Source organism: Galeopterus variegatus, unplaced genomic scaffold (assembly GCF_000696425.1).
Source record: "Galeopterus variegatus unplaced genomic scaffold, G_variegatus-3.0.2 Scaffold2457, whole genome shotgun sequence".
In the NCBI taxonomy this organism is placed as follows: Eukaryota; Metazoa; Chordata; class Mammalia; order Dermoptera; family Cynocephalidae; genus Galeopterus; species Galeopterus variegatus.
Window position 1 is genome coordinate 154,717 of NW_007728568.1, and position 9,222 is coordinate 163,938.

The 9,222-nt window shown below is 35.8% G+C and overlaps 1 protein-coding gene across 1 annotated transcript in view; it reads left to right on the forward strand.

Annotated features, from left to right (window-relative positions):
* CBLB (Cbl proto-oncogene B, E3 ubiquitin protein ligase) overlaps positions 1-9,222 on the forward strand; it is a 208,529-nt gene that overhangs the window by 143,471 nt on the left and 55,836 nt on the right. The gene's annotated exons all lie outside the window — the stretch shown is intronic.

A 9,222-nucleotide genomic window follows, 5' to 3' on the forward strand; every position in this document is an offset into this window, starting at 1 on the left:
ATGGGATCTGTTCATCAGTACAGGTTGAGTGAGTATCCTTTATCCAAAATGCTTGGGATATTTGTATTATACTGGTTGAGCATCCCAAATCTGAAAATCTGAAATCTGAAATGCTCCAGTGAGCGTTTCCTTTTTTTTTTTTTTTTTTCCTTTTTGTCTATTTTTTTGTGTCCGGCAACGGATCGCAACCCTCAGTGTCACGCCCGTACCGGACTGGGACCGGCAACGGGATCGCAACCCTCGGTGTTGCGCCCGCACCTCGCTCAGCCAGTGAGCGGGAACCGGTCTGTATGTGGGATCCGAACCCTTGACGGGAGCACCGCCGCGCTCCCAAGCGGTGCACTGTAGCAGTGCACCAACGGGCTGGCCCAGTGAGCATTTCCTTTGAGCATCATGTTGGCGCTCAAAAAGTTTCAAATTTTGGAGCATTTTGAACTTCGAATTTTTGAATTTGGGATGATCAACCTGTATTGCTGACGCAGAAAACTGGCTTTGTCAGTTCACTGAGAGTGGATACTACTGCCCGGTTGGAGTTTATATAACCAGCTTCACAAAATGCTAGTCAGTGAACTAGAATGACAATTGATTAGTCTGCAAACCAGAAATATATTGGTCAAGAGATCTGGACTCCTGGATATCAGGCTGTTCTCTGTATAGAAAGATACATGAAATTCTGATTACACTCAGAAGTTTTGTCCTCACAAAATCAGAAAAGTGGGATCAAGTGGTATGGAAGGGTCTGCTAATACAGCCACTCTGACTCCTGGCAGAGATGGCTAATCAGTCATGGCACCCCTCCCCACTGACTTAAGACTTGGCCTACAAAGCCCTTTCAACACAGCCCTGAAGAACTTCCACTGTAATTCATTAGGATTTGGCAGGTAACATGAAACATATTTGCCATCTAGGTGTAGTGACAATGTGTAATGGCATCATCTGTCTCTGTTGTAGGAAAGTACTTGGTGCAGAGAACTAGATGAGCCAAGTCTTTGGGTTACCCCTTCTTCTGGTCTTTGTCAAAGTTTGCCTCTTGGCACACTTCTGTATTTTCTCTTCCTGTATTCCATGCTGAGTAAAGACATTCTCTTAGGATTTTTTACATAAAAATTTTTACATATGAAGATGCGTTAACATTACCAACGTGGCTACTCTCAAATTTTGCTTTAGTCTGGGATTTCTGTTCTTCACCTCATTGGTTTTTCATAAATTTTATGATTTAACTCTCAGAAAAATTACACTTGATTTCACCCTTTAATCCCAACAGTTGTATTTAGTTTTTAGTTTTGAATTATGTGATCCCTTTGACCATAGAGATAGAAGAAAGGAAGTAGTTATCCCTTAGCAACCCTGAAGGATGAACAAGAAAAAAAAAAATCTCAAATTAAAATGGAGAATTACAACTTGAGTCTCAAAACAACTAGAGTTTTAACTTTAGGAAGACCTGGAGTAATGCACCAGTTCTGCTGTGGAGTAATACTGGGATCCTTAGGCAAGTTATTTTATCTCTTTCCTCCTCAGTTTCCTCCCTTGTAAAATGGGAAAATAACAGTAGCTTCTCCATTGAGCAAATGAGATCAAAGATTTAAGAATCTGGAACAGTGTCAGGTCACTGAAATCATAAATATTTACTATTTTATTACCAATGTTAATTAGAATTAGTAATACTTATGATACTATTTTAGGATACACTTCATAATCTGAGTTATTAGGAATTACTCCATCTCTTTGCATTTGAGAGAGCTACATATGGGATGTTGGAGATATTAACTGTGCCGTTATCCACAAGCTATAACTTTGAATCCTGGCTATACAACCTACTAATACATCCAAATCATATGACTAGTCTGAGCTTCATTTCCTTATCTGAAAAATGAGAAAAATAATACTCACTAACCAAAGTTGTTGAGAGAATAATATAATATGTTATTAATATTGGTTTTATTGATTTATGGCCCTTTTTTCCCTGCAAATGAAAGATGATTTTATATTTTAAGTAGGATATATTTAAATAACTTTATCAGTATTGTAAGTACCTACAGAATTTCCTTGATTTTATATCTTGTCCTGCAAAACCTAAAATATTTACTACCTGGCCCTTTAAGAGAAAGTGTTCGACCCCAGGTGTAAGACACAGTAAGCATTTAAAGAATGTTTATTGAATGTAAGGATAATAGGAAATGACAGAAAAGTATTTGAGATACAGACTACAGTTCAAGTGGTTCAAGTGACCTAGGTGGTAATGTTTTCTAACTAGGAAAAAGCAATTTCAGTTTTGCTTACTGAATGGGTTTTCTTTTTTCAGTGATCCATGTCAGGGAATGGGTCTGGGCTTTACGAGTAATTTTTTCAAGAATTTTGTGTCCCAAGCAGTAGCTTGGGGGGAAAATGGTATTTGCCTTATGTGACTTTGAGAAAGGTTGCAGTCTCAGCCTGTTTTCCACTGAATTAAGTTGAAGCTTGAGCCCCTTTTCAGTAGTGACACTGACAATCAAAAGGAAACGCTGGTAACCTAAAACGAGAAGCAGAGTGTTCCAGGGTGACTGTGGAACTTCTGATGTTTTCACCCACTCCCAAGCCCATTTGCCATTTGTTCTGCCTAGCACACTGGCGAGCTTTCTGTCCAGGGAGCTGAGAGGTTTTTACTTTGCTCTTCTCTTGTATTTACCCTACAAAGAGAAGAATGATGCTGTCAGGCATTATTGTCCCAGAAGTCACACTTGAGTAGCTGATTAGTCAGTTAACAGTGTCATTTAATAAAGCTTTCACTACAGTCAGTGTTACACTTCCTTACAGCAGGTAGATATTTTAGAAATTTGAAGAACTTGTAATTATTTAAGTTGAGGAATCATACTTCAGTTGAATGTCTTTATGTCCACTGATCTGCTTCTGGTCAATTCATCGGACTGTGAATTTTACAGTATTTCATAAATCTCTGCCTCTTAACTTTCAATAACATCTGGACTTTGGTATATACACAAGCATCAATTCTTTCTGAATAATTGAGAAAAATATTGCTATGGAATTATGTTCCCGTAGTACTTTTATGTACTTCTGCTTCAGCAGTTATAGTAAATTGTTACATTTTATTTAGAGTACTGTTTTCTCCATTAGACTATTAATTCTTAAGGCCAGGGACAATGCTTAAGTTTTCTTTGTGTTCCTGGGCACCTAAATGCACTCTGTAAATACTAAGTTTAATTAATGCACATGCATACACACATGTTCCTTGAGGGCAATTGATGTGATCTTATGCACCATTTTATCTTTGTTCTAATCTGAAGACTAAGTACATGTGCTCTGAAAACCAAACTAATAGGTTTTTGTCAGTTCTGTCTTACAGGAGAAATTGTAAACAAACATCACATGGTTGTTTGCACACAATAGCTCTTCTATCTGAATTTTCTTCCTCTTGTTTTAAATCATTCTGTTGGCTTATTAATCACTCATTCATTTATTTTAGAAATATTTCATTCTCTCAACTATCAGAGTAGCTATCAGTCATCGTCCAACAGAATGATTTATTTTTTTATTTTTATTTATTTTTTTATCTGCCATTTCAAATACTCATCTCATCTTTCTCCTATTTTTTTTTTTTTTTTTGTCCTTTTTGTGACCGGTAAGGGGATCATAACCCTTGGCTTGGCATCGCCCGCACCACTCTGAGTGCACCGGCCATCCCTATATAGGATCCGAACCCACGGTGGGAGCACTGCTGCGCTCCCAAGCGCTGCACTCTCCCGAGTGCGCCATGAGGCCGGCCCATCTTTCTCCTATTTTATGAGCAGGTTGATGACTATTGTGAAATTGTTTCTGCCTTTCTTAAGCATATTGCAATCTTTAAATCATAGCATAGAGGACTGAGCTGATTGTATATTCCTGTTGCCATGGTGATATCCCAAAGCTGGAGTTTATAAATAGTAGCATACTGAACATAAAGAATGCATTTTAATTATTTCTTTTATAAGTTGTATGTTTAATAATACTAATCTATAAGCAAATAGAACCTATAAGTCCATAATACACTGTGTTGGTTGCTTTCCTACATAGAAGGTATTTTATGATTTTAACTATATGTTTTAGATTTTGCTTGAATCCATATCATTACCTGAGTTCTTGAATTGTCATATTTCCAGAATAATCAGGCCTGAAGTTGAGCCCTCAGAAATAGTCCAGGGTGTGACTAATAAAATCACAGCTTTCTCTCTGACTTCACCCAGATCAGAGTTAAGAAAAGGTATCTGTTGCTACTCAGAGATTTGCTTTATTTTGCCAAAGATGGAAGAAGAGTCTTACCAGTTCTTAGCAATTATGTTGATAGAACATATTATCACCTAATACATAAAATTACATATAAAATAAATAAAAATTTGCACACAAAATAAAAATGTTGACCGACTGACCTAGTAAAGTTAATTCCTATGTTCTTAAACATTATATTTTCTTGAAATAGTATTTAAAATCTTAATGAATGTCCATATTAGAACAAAAACAAGTGTGGCCAAAGGTTGAAGGGATTATTCTTTTATCTTTTTATACATTCTTCTAATATTGCCTTGAACATCAATTATAATACATATTGCTAATTAAAAACTTAATATGTCATCTAATTATTGCTTTTCCTAATAATAACGTGTGGAGATAAGCTCTGTGGTATTCCTGATCCTGAAGAAGGGGTTTATGTTTGCACATTACAGATTTTTTATACTATTTTTTAGAAGGGTCTTGCCTTCCTATGTTTTTGATTTAGATCCTAGCCACAGGGCTTGAGTCCATGTTGTAGCAGTGAGGATAAAAATTACAGCAAAAGTGAAATAAAAATAGATATTTAAAATTTGAAACATTGTTCTCACCTGGGGGCAGTTGTACCTCCTTAGGGTATTCAGAAGTATATGGGGGTGTTTTCCATTGTCACAGTGACTGAGGGGTGGGGAATGATTACTGGCACTGAGTGGGCAGGGCCAGAGATATGAAACATCCTGCAACCCATGGGACAGTCCCATGCAAGAATTATTCTGACCAATGTTGGTAGTCCTCACCTCTCCCCCTGTGCAACCCTTAAGTAGAGTCATGGGTGACAGTTAGCAATTCAAAGGCACAGGTGTATTGTTTGCCATTTAATTGCATTCTGTTTAATGATTTTCTTGAAGTTCTCCATGCAAAATAGTGGCATTTCCTTTATTAGTATTAACAAAGGAAACAACTGCCTCATCCAAGTGCTGTATGATGTTAGAGGGGACCTTAAAGACATTATTACATATTCCTCAAAAATGGATTCAATATATAGTATATTAGGAGAAATAAGCCCTTGAACTCTTGTGCTCAGTTTAGGCTGTCAACTCTTTGAGGACAGGGGCTGTGCCTTATTTTTCTCTTCATTCCCAGAGCCTGGCATAGTGCCTGACACACAGTTAGTCTTGAGAAAGGTATTTGCTGAATGATCAGTGGGAACACTGTTCTTAGTGTTACTGTGCTGAAGTAGAGCTACGCTCCCTGGAGTCAGACTGCCTGGGTGCATGTTCTAGTTTTGCTTGAGAAAGGTATTTGCTGAATGATCAGTGGGAACACTGTTCTTAGTGTTACTGTGCTGAAGCAGAGCTACGCTCCCTGGAGTCAGACTGCCTGGGTGCATGTTCTAGTTTTGCTACTTAGCTTCTATGTGCCATTATTTATCCCCCTGTGTCTCACGTACCTGGTCTGTAAAACTGCCTTTTAGGATTAAGATTAAATGAGTTAACACACAGAAAGCCATTAGAACAATGGTGGCACATGGTAAGTGCTAAGTATTAGTTGTTATTAACACTATTTTTTATACATAGTGCTATTTAAGACTCCTAAAATATTGCTGAACTTCTAAGAACTAAATATCAGTATTTTTGAGATGTCTGTGAAAGTTTTTTCTTTTAGACATTACTAGCTATCATTTTATTTAGGAAGAATTAGATGCCAAAACTGTATTGTTTAGCAAGCAGTTGGTTATCTTTCTTTAATATATTAATATCTACACAATCTACATAATTTCTTTGTATGACCACACTGAAATAATTTACTATTAAACCATGTTTTTGTTTGAAACTGGTAGAAAATGCAAAGTTGCTAACATGTCAGCTGAAATATTATTTTCAGTATTACATAATTTAGATAATCTTATAATGTTCTTATTTTCTGTGTAAGTAAACTGAAATGATTATTCTCTAAAGTAGGGTGAAGAACTACAGTAACCAAATAATAATTGCTTGTTGTTCAAACAAGCTTTACCTGTTATTTTGGGAGCAATTAGTGTTTCACATGAAGGCATTTTTTTCAGTTACTGAAAATTATTCCTTTAATTCCCACAGAGTTCTTCTTTCTCAGCCATTTTTAATGGAAATCTTTCTGAATTATATGTCACCCTTTTCGACCTTTTCTAATTGGTTATGCAGCTGAGTGAACCAAAGGGCAAAAGAAACTACTACAATTAACATGACATATATCTGGAAACATATTTTGCTACAAGATTTAAGGGTGGGTTGTATGAAGAGAGGAGAACCATAAATTTAAATTAAAATCACATGTATATTTGGATCAGGATGCAGAATTCATGCAACTATTTAAAGTAAAACATGAAACTTCAAAGAAATTTCAAAGCTGGTCACAGGCCACGAGATCCTGTCCATCCCATAAGAGGTACTTCAGGCAGAATCAGTATCTTTTTGTGTAGTTAACAGTGTCAAATATTTTAATAGAGCAGTGTCCTTGGGGTTAATCCCAGGTGCAAGACTATTTGCACTACTCTAAAGTAGAGCCTATTTGTTGCTTTGCTTCCCACAGATTTGTCACCCCTTTTACCCTGGGTGACGGAGCCGCCAAAGATTACTCAAAGCCCATCTCTTCTGAGTAGTGAGAAGCCCCCAAAAAGGGTTAATCTCCCAGAACCCTCAAGATAGAGGCATTCCTTCCATTTGGGAAATTAACCACGAATTGGGGTTCTCATACTGCATTTATTCTCCAGACCAGGAAGTTACAGGAAGAGAACATAGGTGGTTTTTTGCTAAGTATAGTTTAACAAGTTTAACAATAGAAGCTGGTAACATTCAGTAAGACAGGCAAGGTGACCTTCCATAATGAAATTTGCAACAAAAGCTTGATTTCAGCCAACATTCTTTTCTTACAGCAATTTCCTAGTATCTTTACATATCAATCAGTAACCTGTCTGTCTTTGAGCCAGCAATCTTGCTGTGTTACAATTCTTTATCTTACAATAGAAACTGTAGCCTGGGGAAAATTTCCTGTCTTTTGCAGAGTCAATATTTGAAACTGCAAGGCTTTGGAAAACCAGGCCCTGTGAAGTACATTTGCTTTATGCATACTCCACACCTATTGGTAATTTTGTTGACCCCTCCCTGTCATACCTCAAAGAGAAGTCAGCTCTTACTCTAGTCAGTATTTTTCAGTGTATAAGTTTCAAATTGTTTTCCTCTTCTTTATTGCTCCTAATTTGTAGTATCTGAAAAATCCCAGAAGTGGGACGTAGACAATAATTCAACCTTTAAATTGAAATACTTAAACTTCATTTTACACACAGATAAAATATCCATATTCTTAGTAAGATAGCAAGGTATTTACATGCTGATCCTGTAGGAAGAAATGCAACATAATTATCCCCCCTACTTAGAGTTCTGTTTCATTATGTATATCTCCCAAAATTCTTGTAGGTTGAGGCTTCTGGAAATGTGACAATGGATAAGCAGGAAATTATTGTATGGCTTTTATACCACATTCCTCACATAACCTTCTGTTTATAATCTAAAAGGGAACAATGGTAGAGGTACTCCAAAATAGATAACATAAGTCATTTATATTTAAGCCATAAAGTACATATGGAAATGTGAGTGTGTTCGTGTAACATTTCTGTAGTGTATACCTTCAGAATAACATTTCGTATAGGCTACATTTTAAATACTTTTGATTTTGTTATGTTCACAAACCAATATAAGAAATAAGAACCAAGAGAATATTTAGTAGCAAGAAAAATATACTTAGAATATTTTATTAAATGTGATAAAAGTTTTTTATCAATGTTCTTCATTAATTTTCATGCATTTAGTCAAAAACGTTGACTGAGTCCTTCTCGTCATCCTTATTATAATACATGTATCTACCTTGTTCAGATATGAAATTTCATTAAGTAAAAATCTTGTTAAAAGTATTATAAAATTGACTTTGATTATCTCTGGGATTGTCAGAACTCTCATCTTATTAGTAACTGTAGAGGTTTTCTCTTGTCCTGTTTTTATAATAGCCTGACTGAGCTTGAAGTTTCTTACCAGATGTTTTGCCATTTCCATAATAATGGATGTTATTAAAGCTTTTATGAAATCACTCTTTAAAGGTGTGGATAAAATGAAGAGTGACTAAAAGAGAATGAGTCCCGGATTATTATTGGTAATTGCTAAGCCTGCTGAGATGGGATTTCGACTGTTTTACTTCTTGGGCTTTTTCTGTTAAAATTGAAAATATGAAGAGAATGAGTCCCGGATTATTATTGGTAATTGCTAAGCCTGCTGAGATGGGATTTCGACTATTTTACTTCTTGGGCTTTTTCTGTTAAAATTGAAAATATAGATTTCTCTCTTCATTATGAGAGTAATTACAGTTGCATTCCAAGTGCTAAAGAATTCTGTAAGTTTTGTTAGAGAAATAAAGAATAGTATTTCTTCATTTCCAGAATCAAAGGGCTGGAAAAGTATATAGGCATAAAAAAATCCAGTGTGATCTTTAAAGTTCTAGAGCCCCAGGATTTCACTTGTAAAAGATGTACTCATCAGCTACCAGTATTAAAGAATTAAGAGAAATTGTTAGTTAGACAGATATGCTGGTGTGATGATAATACAGGCAAGCCCAGCGTTTGGATTTTGAAAAGAACTAAAATGAAAAAAAGTAATTTATTCTAAAGTTCTGAAAGCAAGTGTAATATTACAAAAAAGTGGGAGTTACCTAAAATCAATATAAAGGGATGGAATCATACTAATCATTATCCTGTAACTTGAAAGGATGGTTCTGTCCTTCCCAACTTTTGCAGTTACCTCTACATAAACATTTTTGGATATTGTGCAGTAACTTCTATACAGTTAATTCTGTGTCCACATCCTGCTTCCTATACTTGATAGTTAATTTTTTCATAGTTTTCTTATATTTCTTTGTTCTAACTCAAGAGTGGACAGATAAACATCAAAGAGTAACAAA